A 13,244-nucleotide genomic window follows, 5' to 3' on the forward strand; every position below is an offset into this window, starting at 1 on the left:
GTCTCCAAAGCCAGCTATTAAGCACTCCTGTGAGATGACAGTGTTCAGAAGAAAGGCTCTCACAATACTGCTGAGGATGGCAAACACAACCAGAATTACACTGTAAACCACCAGGATTACTAGTACTTGTCAAAGAGTCTGGCAACCTCCCACCCCCACTGGGATGAAACTTGAAAAAAAGTTCATCAATAACACAAGGTCAATACCCATCAAAGTAAAGGTTCAAGGTTCCGAACGGTCACTTGGACACCTGAAGTGATCAGGTATTATTTTTCTTTAAATAAAAGTATGTTACAAACCAATATTTTTCAAACTTAAAAAAAAAAAAGAAGAAGAAGAAAATACTTCTCGATTCATTCTATGAGGCCAATACTACCTAATACCAAAACCAGACAGATGATCACAGGAGAACTACAGACCCAGACCAATGTTCCTTATGAATAAAGATGCAATAAATCTGAAACAAAATCCAAACACAATGAATCCAGAAGCATATAAAAAACCATACACTATGACTAAGTGGGATTTATCCCAGGAATACACGGTTGCTTCTATATATGAATCAAACAATATACCTTAGAAGGGGACAAAAGTCAAATGATCATCTCAATGGACAGAAAAAGCATTTGACAAAATTCAACAGTCTTTCATGATTACGAAAAAAAAAAAAAAAACCCACTCAGCAAACTAAGAAGTACTGATATGTCAGCCTCTTTTTATATAGCTAACATAATACTTAATGATATAAGACTGAAGCCCTTTTCCCAATGATCAGGAACAAGACAAAGAAGTCCACTTTCCCCATGTCCACTTGACATCATACTGCAACTTCTAGACAAGGCAATTAGAAAAGAAAAAGAAATAAAAGCAGCAAGGTCTGGAAAGAAGGAAACGATCTCTATTAGCAGATAATACGATCCTTTATACAGAAAATCCAGAAGAATCCACAGAAAAACTACTAGGTCTAATAAATGAGTTTCAAGGTCGCAGAATACAAAATCAACATGAGAATCAGTTATTTTTCTATACGTTAGCAAAGAGCACTCAGAAAACTAAAGAAACAATCCTACTAACCATAACATCAAACACAAGAAAATACTTAGGAATAAGTTTAACAAACAAAATACAGCATTTGTACACTGAAAACTATAAAACATTGTTGAAAGAAATTAAGATGTAAATAAACATAAAGACATCTGTGTTCATGGATCAGAAGACTTAATACTGTTAAGATGTCAATACTACCCAAACCGGTCAACAGATTCAATATAGTTGCTATTCAAATTCTGCTGCTGCTGCTAAGGCACTTCAGTCGTGTCCGACTCTGTGCGACCCCATAGACGGCAGCCCACCAGGCTCCCCGGTCCCTGGGATCCTCCAGGCAAGAACACTGGAGTGGGTTGCCATTTCCTTCTCCAATGCATGAAAGTGAAAAGTAAAAGTGAAGTCGCTCAGGTGTGTCCGACTCTCCACAACCCTATGGATTGCAGCCTACCAGTTTCCTCCGTCCATGGGATTTTCCAGGCAAGAGTACTGGAGTGGGGTGCCATCGCCTTCTCCGATTCAAATTCTAGCTGCCTGTATTGCATAAACTGATAAATTCATCCTAAAATTCATGAAAATGCAAGGGAACCAGAATAGCCAAAACAATCTTGAGAGAAAGCAAAGTTGGAGGACTCAACTTCCTGGTTTCAAAACTCACGTGTCTCTCGTGTCTCCTGCACTGGCAGGCCGGTTCTCTGCCTCCTGGGAAGCCCCAGTCAGAAGCAGTGGTAATCGGAACCACGTGGCCATGGCATAAACACAGACTAGTAGAGCAACAAAGCAGAACAAAGCGTAGAGACTAACCTTTCCATCAGTGGTCAGATGAGTTCTGATTAAAGTGCCATGATAACTCCATGGGGAAAGAAGAGCATTTTCAACAAATGGTGATGGAAAAATCAGACACAACATGCAAGGATGAAATTAGACACCTCACTCCTATTATATAAAAAACAATTAATTCAAGAGAGAGAATCCTGGGGAAATGGTGGAGTAGGAAGCACCGGGAATCTGTCTCTCTACCTAGATCACAGACAGACATCAGAAACTGTCTGATGGGATTACTGTGGAACTCCAGAGTCCAATGAGGCTTGCAATTTCCAGGGGAAGACTTGGACGACACAGTGCGGTTACCTTTAGTCAACTCCAGCTCCTAGCGCAGCAGCGCAGCTACCTGTCCCCACCCCTACTCAAGACGAGGCAACCGTGCACACGCTCCAAAGCAGCCTGCACACAGCCCGTGGGAGCCAGGGTGGCAGAAAGGGCCCTTGCCTTCCGCAACTGGGGACCCGTGCGCCAATCGCTGACTGCTTCTGATCCCAGAGGTGCAGGCGAGGAGGCGGCATCCATGGTCTCTGCACCGCCTCCTGCTGTTGCCAATGCCCATCTCTGCTAAAGTGATTCCAGGGGACTTAAAAGACCGGTCTGTTCTCCCACCACCCACTTTTCTCTTTTTTCCTCTTTTGGGAATTAGACATTAAAGACAAAGACTTTCAAACTAACTGCATATACAGGAAAAATTAGAAAGTAACTACACATGCTTAGGGAAAGACACAGGTTTAGAAAAGACCTTAAATTTACATATCAGGATGTTGCTTACAGAAAGTGCTTACAATAAAAACAACTTAACAAAAACTAGCAAATATCTGGCAAGAGAGAGAATCTGATTTCTAGAGTTACCACATTATTAGATTCAAATGTCCAGTTTTCAACAACAAAATCACAAGGCATACAAAGAAATAAAAGTATGGTCCAGGCAAAGGAAAAAAAAATTAACAAAAATTACATCTGAAAAAGATCTCACGTCAAATGTACTCGATAAGGACTGAACTAAAGGAAGATGTGGAAAAGTCAGAGGATGATATATGAACAAAATCAAAAAACCAATAAGCGACAGAAAATCTAGAAAGAAAGCAAAAAAAAACTGGAGCTAAAAAAGTTCAGAAACAAATGAAAAATTCACTAAAGGGATTCAAAGGAAGATTCAAGTAAGCAGAAAAATCAGTAACCTTGATGGGATTTACTGAATCTGAGGAATAGAAAGAAAAAAGATTGGAGAGAAGTGACCAGCGCCAAAGAGGCCTGCAGGATACCAGCAGTGAGGCCAGCAGCACTGTGGGAGTCTGAGAGAGAGGGGTGTGGGCAGAGAGCATGCGAAGAAATAATGGCTGGAAAGGTGCCCAAACTTGATCAAAGACATGAACATAAACATCCAAGTTCACCATATGAGGAACTCACAGAGACCTGAATCAAGATACATTATAATCAAAGTTTCAAAAGACAAGAAGAGAAAATCTTGAAAGCATTTAAAAGAGAAGCAAATTGTCACATACAAAAAATCCACAATTAGGTTATTTGCAAATTTCTCTTTAGAAACTTTGGAGGCCAGAAGACAGTTGGCCAATACAGTCAAAGTGCTCAAAGAAAAGAAATATGTCAATTCAAGATCCTATACCCAGCAAAACAGCCCTTCAAAGGCGAGGGAGATTATAATTAAAATGGCTAAAGTTAAAGAGGATTCTAAAGGCAGCAAAAAAAAAGGGGGTGGTGGTGGTGGTAAAAGTCCCCATAAGGCTATCCTCGGATTTCTCTACAGAAATACTGCAGGCCAGAAGGAAGTGACAAAGATAAATTCAAAATCCTTAAAGGGAAAAACCTGCGACCTAAGATATTCTACCCAGCAAGATTATCTTTAGCAGAGAAGGAGAGAGAAAGAATTTCTCAGACAAGCACAAACTAAAATAATATAGGAAGACTAAACTTTTACTGTTAAAAAAAATACTGGAAGGTCTTCTCTAAATAGTAAAGAAGGGGCCATCCCTGGTGGTACAGTAGGTAAGAATCTGCCTGTCAAAGGAGGAACCCAGGTTCAATCAACAGTCTGGGAAGACTCCACATGCCACGAAGCAACTAAGCCCAAGCGCCAGAACTACTGAGCCAGCTCTCTAGAGCCTGCGAGCGGCAACTCCTGAGTCTGCATGCTCTGACTCCTGAGTGTGCGTGCTCTGACTCCTGAGGGTGTGTGCTCTGACTCCTGAGTGTGCATGCTCTGACTCCTGAGGGTGTGTGCTCTGACTCCTGAGTCTGTTGTGCTTTAACTCCTGAGTGTGTGTGCTGTAAGTCCTGAGTGTGTGTGCTGTAACTCCCGAGTCTGTGAGCTCTGTCTCCTGAATCTCTGTGCTGTAACACCTGAGTCTCTGTGCTCTAACTGCTGAGTGTGTGTGCTGTAACTCCTGAGTCTGCAGGCCGAGAGCCTGTGCTCCGCACCTGGAGAAGCCACCACAAAGAAAAGCCCGCACATTATAATGCAGAGGAGCCTCAGTTCACCATGAGTAGAGAAAGCTTGTGCATGAACATGAAGATCCAGTGCAGCTAAAATAAACTATTTAAAAAAACATTAAAATAAATCAATTGGAAAGAAGGAAGAACCTATAGGAAAGAGAAAAACACAACAAGAAAGTAGATCACTTAAATAAACCAGTACACTGATTAAAAATTTTTAAAACAATTGTGTGAAAGTGATAATAGCTGCAACAAACAAGAAAAGGATAAACATGAAGATATGAAAGACATCAAAACCATAAAATGCGTGGGAGGTAAGAAAATAGGTTTTGTTTGTTTTTTAGAATGTGTTTGGAATATATATATGAATACCCATCTAAAGTAAATGGGGGCTTCCCTGGCGGCTCAGATGGTAAAGAATCTGCCTTCAATTCAGGAGATCCGGGTTCGAACCCTGGGTTGGAAGATCCCCTGGAGAAGGAGATGGCAACCCACTCCAGTATTCTTGCCTGGAAAATCCCATGGACAAAGGGGCCGGGTGGGCTACAGTCCATGGGGTCGCAAAGAGTCAGACACAACTGAGTGACTAACACACACACACAAATCAAAAACATACAATATATTCACAAAAACCCAAAAGAAGAAAACACAAGCATAATAGGAAACCATCAAACTGCAAAAGGAAAAGAAGAAATGTAACATCAACTGGAAAACAAGGTTTACAATGGCAATACATATATATCTATCAATAATTACATTATATGTCAATGGACTGAATGTTCCAATCAAAAGACATACAGTGGCAGATTAGATGGTAAAACAAGAGGCTACAATATACTGCCTACAAATGATCCACTTTAAAGCAAAGAATACATATGGGTTGAAAGTAAGGGGATGGAAAATCTAATTTCATGCAAACAGAAATAAGAAAGCAGGGGTAACAATACTCGTATCAGACAAAACAGATTTTAAAACAAAAGCTGAAAACAAAGATAAAGAAGGAAACTGCATAATGATTTAAAGAAAGGATCAATGTAAGAAGGCATATTACACTTATTAACATACGCACCCAACATGCCCACACGCATGCTCAGTCACTCGGCCGCGTCCCACTCACTCTCTGCGACCCTATGGGCAGCAGCCTGTGGGCGCCTCTGTCCGAGAGATTCTCCAGGCGAGAGCACCGCAGCGGGCTGCCACGCCCTCCAGGTTGTCCCCCCACCCAGGGGTCAAGCCGGAGTCTCTATGGCTCCTGCACCAGCAGGCGGGTCCTTTACCACTGGAGCCACCTGGGCAGCCCTGCGTCACTTGGGCTAGAATTCGGGCTTCAGCATTCCCATAAACGGACACGACAGCTTATCAGCCTTGCCTTTTCCTTCTGTAATGTAACTGCTTCCACCAGTAAATCCGATTTAATCAGTATTGGCCAAGGGTTGGTCTGAGAAGTCTGGGTGGACACTGGGAGAAACTATCTGGATCTCGGAGCAAGTTTGAGTAGGGTCATCTTTTCCTGGTATGGGCAGTAAAGCTGCTGGGGTTAAGAGTCTTGCAAATACTCAAACATATCCGTGGGCTTTCAAATAAAAGAATTTGCTATCTGAAAATTCTTGATCATTTAGTAGGTCTGGTACCTGGTGAGCAATCAGAACCTGAATGGGGCTCCCAGAGTAAATTTCCATGTTCCCTCAGCTAGGAGGGACAGTGCTCCTAGCACCCTAAGACAGGAAGGCCAGCCTTCAGCAGTGGACTCCAGCTGTGTGGAGAGAGAGGCTTTGGCTGTGTGGTTTCTCCCAGTCTTTGGGTTAGGATTCCCAAGGCCGCACTCCCTGTTTCCTGGGTGCAGAGTGAGAACAGTTACGAAGGGTTAAGTGGACCCAAAGTGGGAGCGCTGTGGAGGAGGCTCCTTGAAATGGCCACGGCTCCTGCTGGACTTGTCCTCGTTTGAGGGGCACCTGATCTTCCTTACCTTTTAATGCTTGACATAAGGGGCTACGCAATGAGACCACAGTTAGGGATCCAGACTCTGCAATACCTGGTTAGACCCAGAAATGCTTGTAGTTGTTTATGGGTAGTGGGAATCTGTAGATGGGGTATCGCCTGTGTATAATCTGCCAGAAGGCTGCACCTATCAGGGGTAAAAATAATCCCCAAATAGGACACTTGTTGTACCAACTGGGCCTTAGATTTGGACACACTGTAACCTCAATAAGCCAGGAAATTTAGGACCTGAGTGGTATATATAATGGTGTGGGACTGAGTGGGGGAGCAGATCAAGAGATCATCAATATAGTGAATGAACGTGCCCCCCTCAAGAGTTAGGTCTTGCAGATCCTGGGCTAGAGCCTGCTCCAAAAGATGAGGGCTATCTCTAAAGCCTTGGGGCAGGCCAACTACTGAGGGGGTACTGTTGAGGATTTCTACTTCAGTGCAACAAGGACTGTGACTCTGGTGCCAATGCGATGAGAGAGTAGGCCTCCTTTAAATCTGAGAGTGAGAACCAGCTGCTGTTTGGGGGTCTTTCTTTCAGAAGTATATAAGGATTAGGGACTACTGGGTATAAAGGTATCATGGCCTTTTTAATGAGCTGTGAGTCTTAGACTAGGTGCCATCCAATCTGATACTAGGTATAAAAATCTGATACTAGGTATAAAAAGACTCCACATAAAAACTACCAGAAGTGATCAATGAATTCAGCAAGGTGGCAGGATATAAGATTAACACACATAAGTCAGTTGCACTTCTTTACACTAACAATGAAACAGCAAAAACGGAAAAACTCTTCTCAAAGATTCCTTTAAAACCACATTAAAAAATAAAATGAATAGGAATAAACTCAATCAAGGAGGCGAAAGACAACTTTTAAAACACTGATAAAGGAATATGCATACAAAAAAAATGGAAAGACACCATATTCTTGGATTAGAAGAATATTGTTAAAATGGCCACACTACCCAAAGCAATCTACAGATTTAATGGGATTCTCCACTAAATTACCCATGACGTTTTACATGGAACTAGAATAATTCCAAAATTTTCATGGAATTATAACAGATCCAGAATTTCCAAAGCAATCCTGAGAAAAAAGAACAAAGCTGGAAGCATAACCCTCCCGGACGTCAGACATTACTACAAAGCTACAGGAATCAAAGTCAGGTAGTACTGGCACAGAATCAGAGAACCCCAAAATAATCCCACAGATCTACGGTCAATTAATCTCAGACAAAGGGGTCAAGGATATACAACAAAGACAAGCCAGTCTCTTCAGCAAGCGGCTGGACAGCCACGTATAAATCAAGGAGTTAGAACACTCCCTCATACCCTACACAAAAATAAACTCAAAATGGCTGAGACATATATAAGACACAGCACAATAAAACTCGTAGAAGAGAACATAGGCAAAACATTCTCTGACATAAACCATAGCATAGCTTTCTTAGTTCAGTCTCCCAAGACAACAGAAATAAAACTTACAAGCTTTTGCACACCAAAGTATACCATAAACAAAATGAAAAGACAACCTGTGGACTGGGAGAAAATGCCTGCAAATAACGTAACCAGCAAGGGCTTAATTTCCAAAATATACAAACAGCTCATACAACTCAGTAACAAAAAAAGCAAACAACCCAATCAAAAAATAAGACCTAGATATTTCTCCAAAGACGACACACAAGTTGGCAAATAAGACACATAGAAAGGTGCTCAACATCACTAATTATCAGAGAAATGCAAATCAAAACAACAATGAGGCATAACCTCACACCAGTCAGAATGGCCATAGTCAAGAAGTCTACAAATAAAGAATGCTGGAGAGGGTTTGGAGAAAAGGAAAGCCTCCTACACTGCTGGTGGGAATGGAAACCGGTGCAGCCGCTCTGGAGAACAGTGTGCGTGTGTGTGCGGCACGTCGCTTCAGCCCTGTCTGACTCGTGGGACCCTATGGACTGTAGCCCGCCAGGCTCCTCTGTCCATGGGGTTCTCCAGGCAAGCATACTGGGGTGGACTGCCACACCCTCCTCCAGGGGATCTTCCCAACCCAGGGATCGAACCTACGTCTCTTACATCTCTTGCACTGGCAGGTGGATTTTTTACCACTAGCGCCACCTGGGAAGCCCGGAGAACGGTATGGGGGTTCCTTCAAAAAAAAAAAAAGAGCTGCCATATGATCTAGCAGTTCCACTCCTGGGCATAAATCTGGTGAAAATTCTAACTGGAAAAGAGAACATGCACCCCAGTGTTCATGGCAGCACCACTTACAATAGCCAAGACATGGCAGCAGCCTAAACGTCCATCGACAGATGAGTGGGCAAAGATGCGGTGTGTATACATACAGCGGCATGCAGTGCAGCCATAAAAAAGAATGGGGGAAAAAAAGAATGAAATAATGCCGTTTGCAGCAACATGGACGGACCCGGAGGTTATCATATTAAGTGAACTGAGAAAGAGAAAAGACAAATAGCACATGATCTCACTTATATGTTGAGTCTTTTAAAAACTATACCAATGGACTTATTTACCAAACAGAAACAAAATCAGAGACACAGAAAACAGACTACAGTTACTGAAGGGGAAGGGCATAAGTTAGGACTCTGGGATTAACAAATACAAATGTCAGTAAAAATAACCAATAAATGCTCTATAATAAGAAAAGTTTTCTGTGAGCCAAACTGAAGACTAGCCCAGAGGTCAGCTTCCCAGATTACTCTGACCAGCTCCTCTGGAGAAGCATGGCTGCCAAGCAGAGTTTTGCATCTCGTCAAAACAAAGAACATTCTATTTCTTCAAGGTTTAAAAACAAAAACAAAACCCCACGTGGATCAGAGATCAGCAAGTCGGCATGGCCTTGGCACCTTGCAAGAGAGTCTTATCATCAAAGGAGAACCAGCAATGGCAATCCAGAAAGACAGGAATTTAATCTTTATTTTTAACATGGACATTCTTCTGGTCAACGTGCCCTTTTCTTTTTAATAATTAAAGCAGATATACAATGCATATTCGATAGGCCACAAACAGGCTATTCTAATGAGCATAAAATTTAAGTTAACTTATGCATTAAACAGAATGACTTCCCTGTATCTAATATGTAAAAACCTTTTATTATACACACATAAAATACACAAAAAATAAACAGGGTCCTACTCTATAGCACAGGGAACTATATTCAATACCCTATAATAAACCATATTCATAACTGAATCACTCTGCTCTACAGCGGAAATTAATGCCACATTGTAGATCAACGAGGTAGCGCTAGTAGTAAAGGATCTGCCTGCCAACGCAGGCGCCACAGGAGACCCAGGTCCAATCACTGCGTCTGGAAGATCTGGAGAAGGAACGTGCAACCCACACCAGTATTCCTTCCTGGAAAATTCCATGGACAGAGGAGCCTGGTGGGCTACAGTCCAAGGGGTCACAAAGAATGGAACACGACTGAGTGACTGGGCACTCACACACACACATACTTCAACTGAAATACACAGGAAAATAAACAAGTATTTTTAAAAGTGAGAGAAACCAAGACATTCCCAGATAAACAAAAGGTAAGGGAATTTGTGGTGACTAGCCTTGCCCTGCGAGAAGAAAGGAAAAGACACTAGGGCACGGAGAAACAAGAATGCCAACAAATGTAATCACACGGCAATTACAAAACACCGGTGTCACTGTAGCAACGGTTTACAACTGCACCTTTTGTTTTCTAAAAATACACTTTAAAAACCCTCAATTATTGTAAATACTATTGCTATATCTTTGGCAGGAAACTCAGAATCTTGTTTTCTACATAATTAAGGAGACTAATGTATTTAAAAGAATTATTAGCTTATGTTTTGGGGCATAAAAATGTAATCAGTGACATCAACTACTGAAAGAGGTAGGGACAGACCTGTAAAGGAAACATGTTTGCTGGTGAGCGAAATTAAGTTGGTGTAAGTTCATGCTAGTGTGAATTTGCAACTTCAGGATGTTATATGTAACCTTTATGGTAACTGTAAAGAAAACACCCATGGAATAGGCACAAAAGAAAATGAGAAGTGATTTAAAGACTTCACTACCAAAAAACCAACCAAATATAAAAGAAGATAGGAATGCAGGAAATGTAGGACAAAAAAGCTGTAAGGCATGTATACAACAAAGAGCGAAACGACAGAAGCTCCTCACGCGTAAATACTGTAAATGCAAATCAATAAAACTCTCTAATCAAAGGGCATAATGGCAGAACACCGTTGAGACTTTCTGGTTCAACTGCATGCTGCCTGGAAGGCTCACTTTAGAACCCAAGACACAAACAGGCTGAAAAGGAAAGGAAGGAAAAAGATAATTTATGCAAACAAAAACCAAGAGAGAGCAGAGGTAGCTGTTCTAAAATCAAACAAAGCAGACTTTCAAGTTTAAAAGGGTTTAAGAGACAAAGAAAGGAGAAAGTGAAGTCGCTCAGTCGTGTCCAACTCTTGTGACACCCTGGACTGTAGCCTGCCAGGCTCCTCCAACCATGGGATTCTCCAGGCCAGAATCCTGGAGTGGGTTGCCATTTCCTTCTCCAGGGGATCTTCCCGACCCAGGGATCGAACCCAGGTCTCCTGCACTGCAGGCAGACTCTTATCCTCTGAGCCACCAGGGAAGCCAAAGAAGGATACTAATAAGAGATTCAACACAGCAAGAAGATATAATAATCATAAAGTTACACACTTTATAACCAGAAGAGTACATGAAGCCCAAACTGATAGAACTTAAGGAAGAAACAGACAGTTCTGCAATAATTGGAGACTTCAATATCGCAATCTCAAGAAGGAACAGAACCATCAGAAGATGTATGAGGAAAGAGAAGACTTAATGGAAACTAAACTGTGGAAAATTCTGAAAGAGATGGGAATACCAGACCACCTGACCTGCCTCTTGAGAAACCTATATGCAGGTCAGGAAGCAACAGTTAGAACTGGACATGGAACAACAGACCAGTTCCAAATAGGAAAAGGAGTCCATCAGGGCTGTATATTGTCACCCTGCTTATTTAACTTCTATGCAGGGTACATCATGAGAAACGCTGGGCTGGAAGAAGCACAAGCTGGAATCAAGATTGCCAGGAGAAATATCAATAACCTCAGATATGCAGATGACATCACCCTTATAGCAGAAAGTGAAGAGGAACTGGAAAGCCTCTTGATGAAAGTGAAAGAGGAGAGTGAAAAAGTTGGCTTAAAGCTCAACATTCAGAAAACGGAGATCATGGCATCTGGTCCCATCACTTCATGGGAAACAGATGGGGAAACAGTGGAAATAGTGTCAGACTTTATTTTTGGGGGCTCCAAAATCACTGCAGATGGTGACTGCAGCCATGAAATTAAAAGACGCTTACTCCTTGGAAGGAAAGTTATGACCAACCTAGATAGCACATTAAAAGCAGAGACATTACTTTGCCGACTAAGGTCCATCTAGTCAAGGCTATGGTTTTTCCTGTGGTCATGTATGGATGTGAGAGTTGGAGTGTGAAGAAGGCTGAGCACCGAAGAATTGATGCTTTTGAACTGTGGTGTTGGAGAAGACTCTTGAGAGTCCCTTGGACTGCAAGGAGATCCAACCAGTCCATTCTGAAGGAGATCAGTCCTGGGTGTTCTTTGGAAGGAGTGATGCTAAAGCTGAAACTCCAATACTTTGGCCACCTCATGCGAAGAGTTGACTCATTGGAAAAGACTCTGATGCTGGGAGGGATTGGGGGCAGGAGGAGAAGGGGACAACAGAGGATGAGATGGCTGGATGGCATCACCGACTCGATGGACGTGAGTCTGAATGAACTCTGGGAGTTGGTGAGGGACAGGGAGGCCTGGCGTGCTGCGATTCATGGGGTCGGAAAGAGTCGGACAGGACTGAGCGACTGAACTGAACTGAACTGAATCAGACAAAGTGTTCTCTGACCATAACAGAATGAAGTTAGAAATCGCCAATAAGAGGAAACTGGAAAAAATCACAAATTTGTGGAAATTAGACAACATATTCTTCAATGACCAATGAATCAAAAAGGAAACCATAAGGGTAATTATAAAAAACCTGGAAATGAATGGAGACAAAAACATAACATACCACAACTTAGGGAATTTGCAAAAGTGGTGTTAAGTGGGAAACTAAGGAGCTAGAAATGAGTTTAAAAAAAAGAAAAATCTCAAATGAATAACCTAACTTTTACAATTATAGTAAAAAAGAAAAGAACAAACTGAATTCAAAGTTAGCAAGAGAAAGGATATAATAAAGATTATTATTTATAATAAGAAAACTATATAAAAAAATCAACAAATCAAAGCTGATTCTTTGAAAAGATCAACAAAATTGACAAAACTGAAGAAGACTGTTCAAACTATTGCACAACTGCACTCGTATCACATGCTAGCAAAGTAATGCTCAAAATTCTCCAAGCCAGGCTTCAACAGTACATGAACTGTGAACTTCCAGATGTTCAAGCTGGATTTAGAAAAGGCAGAGGAACCAGAGATCAAATTGCCAACATCCAATGGATCATGGAAAAAGCAAGAGAGTTCCAGAAAAACATCTACTTCTGCTTTATTGATTATGCCAAAGCCTTTGACTGTGTGGATTACAGCAAACTGTGGAAAATTCTTCAAGAGACAGGAATACCAGACCAGCTTACCTGCCTCCTGAGAAATCTGTATGCAAGTCAAGGAGCAACAGTTGACATGGAACAACAGACTGGTTCCACCTCAGGAAAGCAGTACGCCAAGGCTGTATACTGTCACCCTGCTTATCTAATTTACATGCAGAGCACATCATGCAAATGCAGGGCTGGATGAAGCACAAGCTGGAAGCAAGATGCCGAGAGAAATATCAATCACCTCAGATACGCAGATGACAACACCCTTACAGCAAAAAGCGAAGAACTCAAGAGCCTCTTGATGAAAGTCAAAGAGGAGAGTGAAAAA

The 13,244-nt window shown here is 41.8% G+C and overlaps 1 protein-coding gene across 1 annotated transcript in view; it reads right to left on the bottom strand.

Moving 5' to 3' along the window:
- NR2C2 (nuclear receptor subfamily 2 group C member 2) overlaps positions 1-13,244 on the bottom strand; it is a 110,242-nt gene that overhangs the window by 36,311 nt on the left and 60,687 nt on the right. The gene's annotated exons all lie outside the window — the stretch shown is intronic.

The sequence above is a fragment of the Capricornis sumatraensis genome, chromosome 10, assembly GCF_032405125.1.
Source record: "Capricornis sumatraensis isolate serow.1 chromosome 10, serow.2, whole genome shotgun sequence".
Lineage (NCBI taxonomy): Eukaryota > Metazoa > Chordata > Mammalia > Artiodactyla > Bovidae > Capricornis > Capricornis sumatraensis.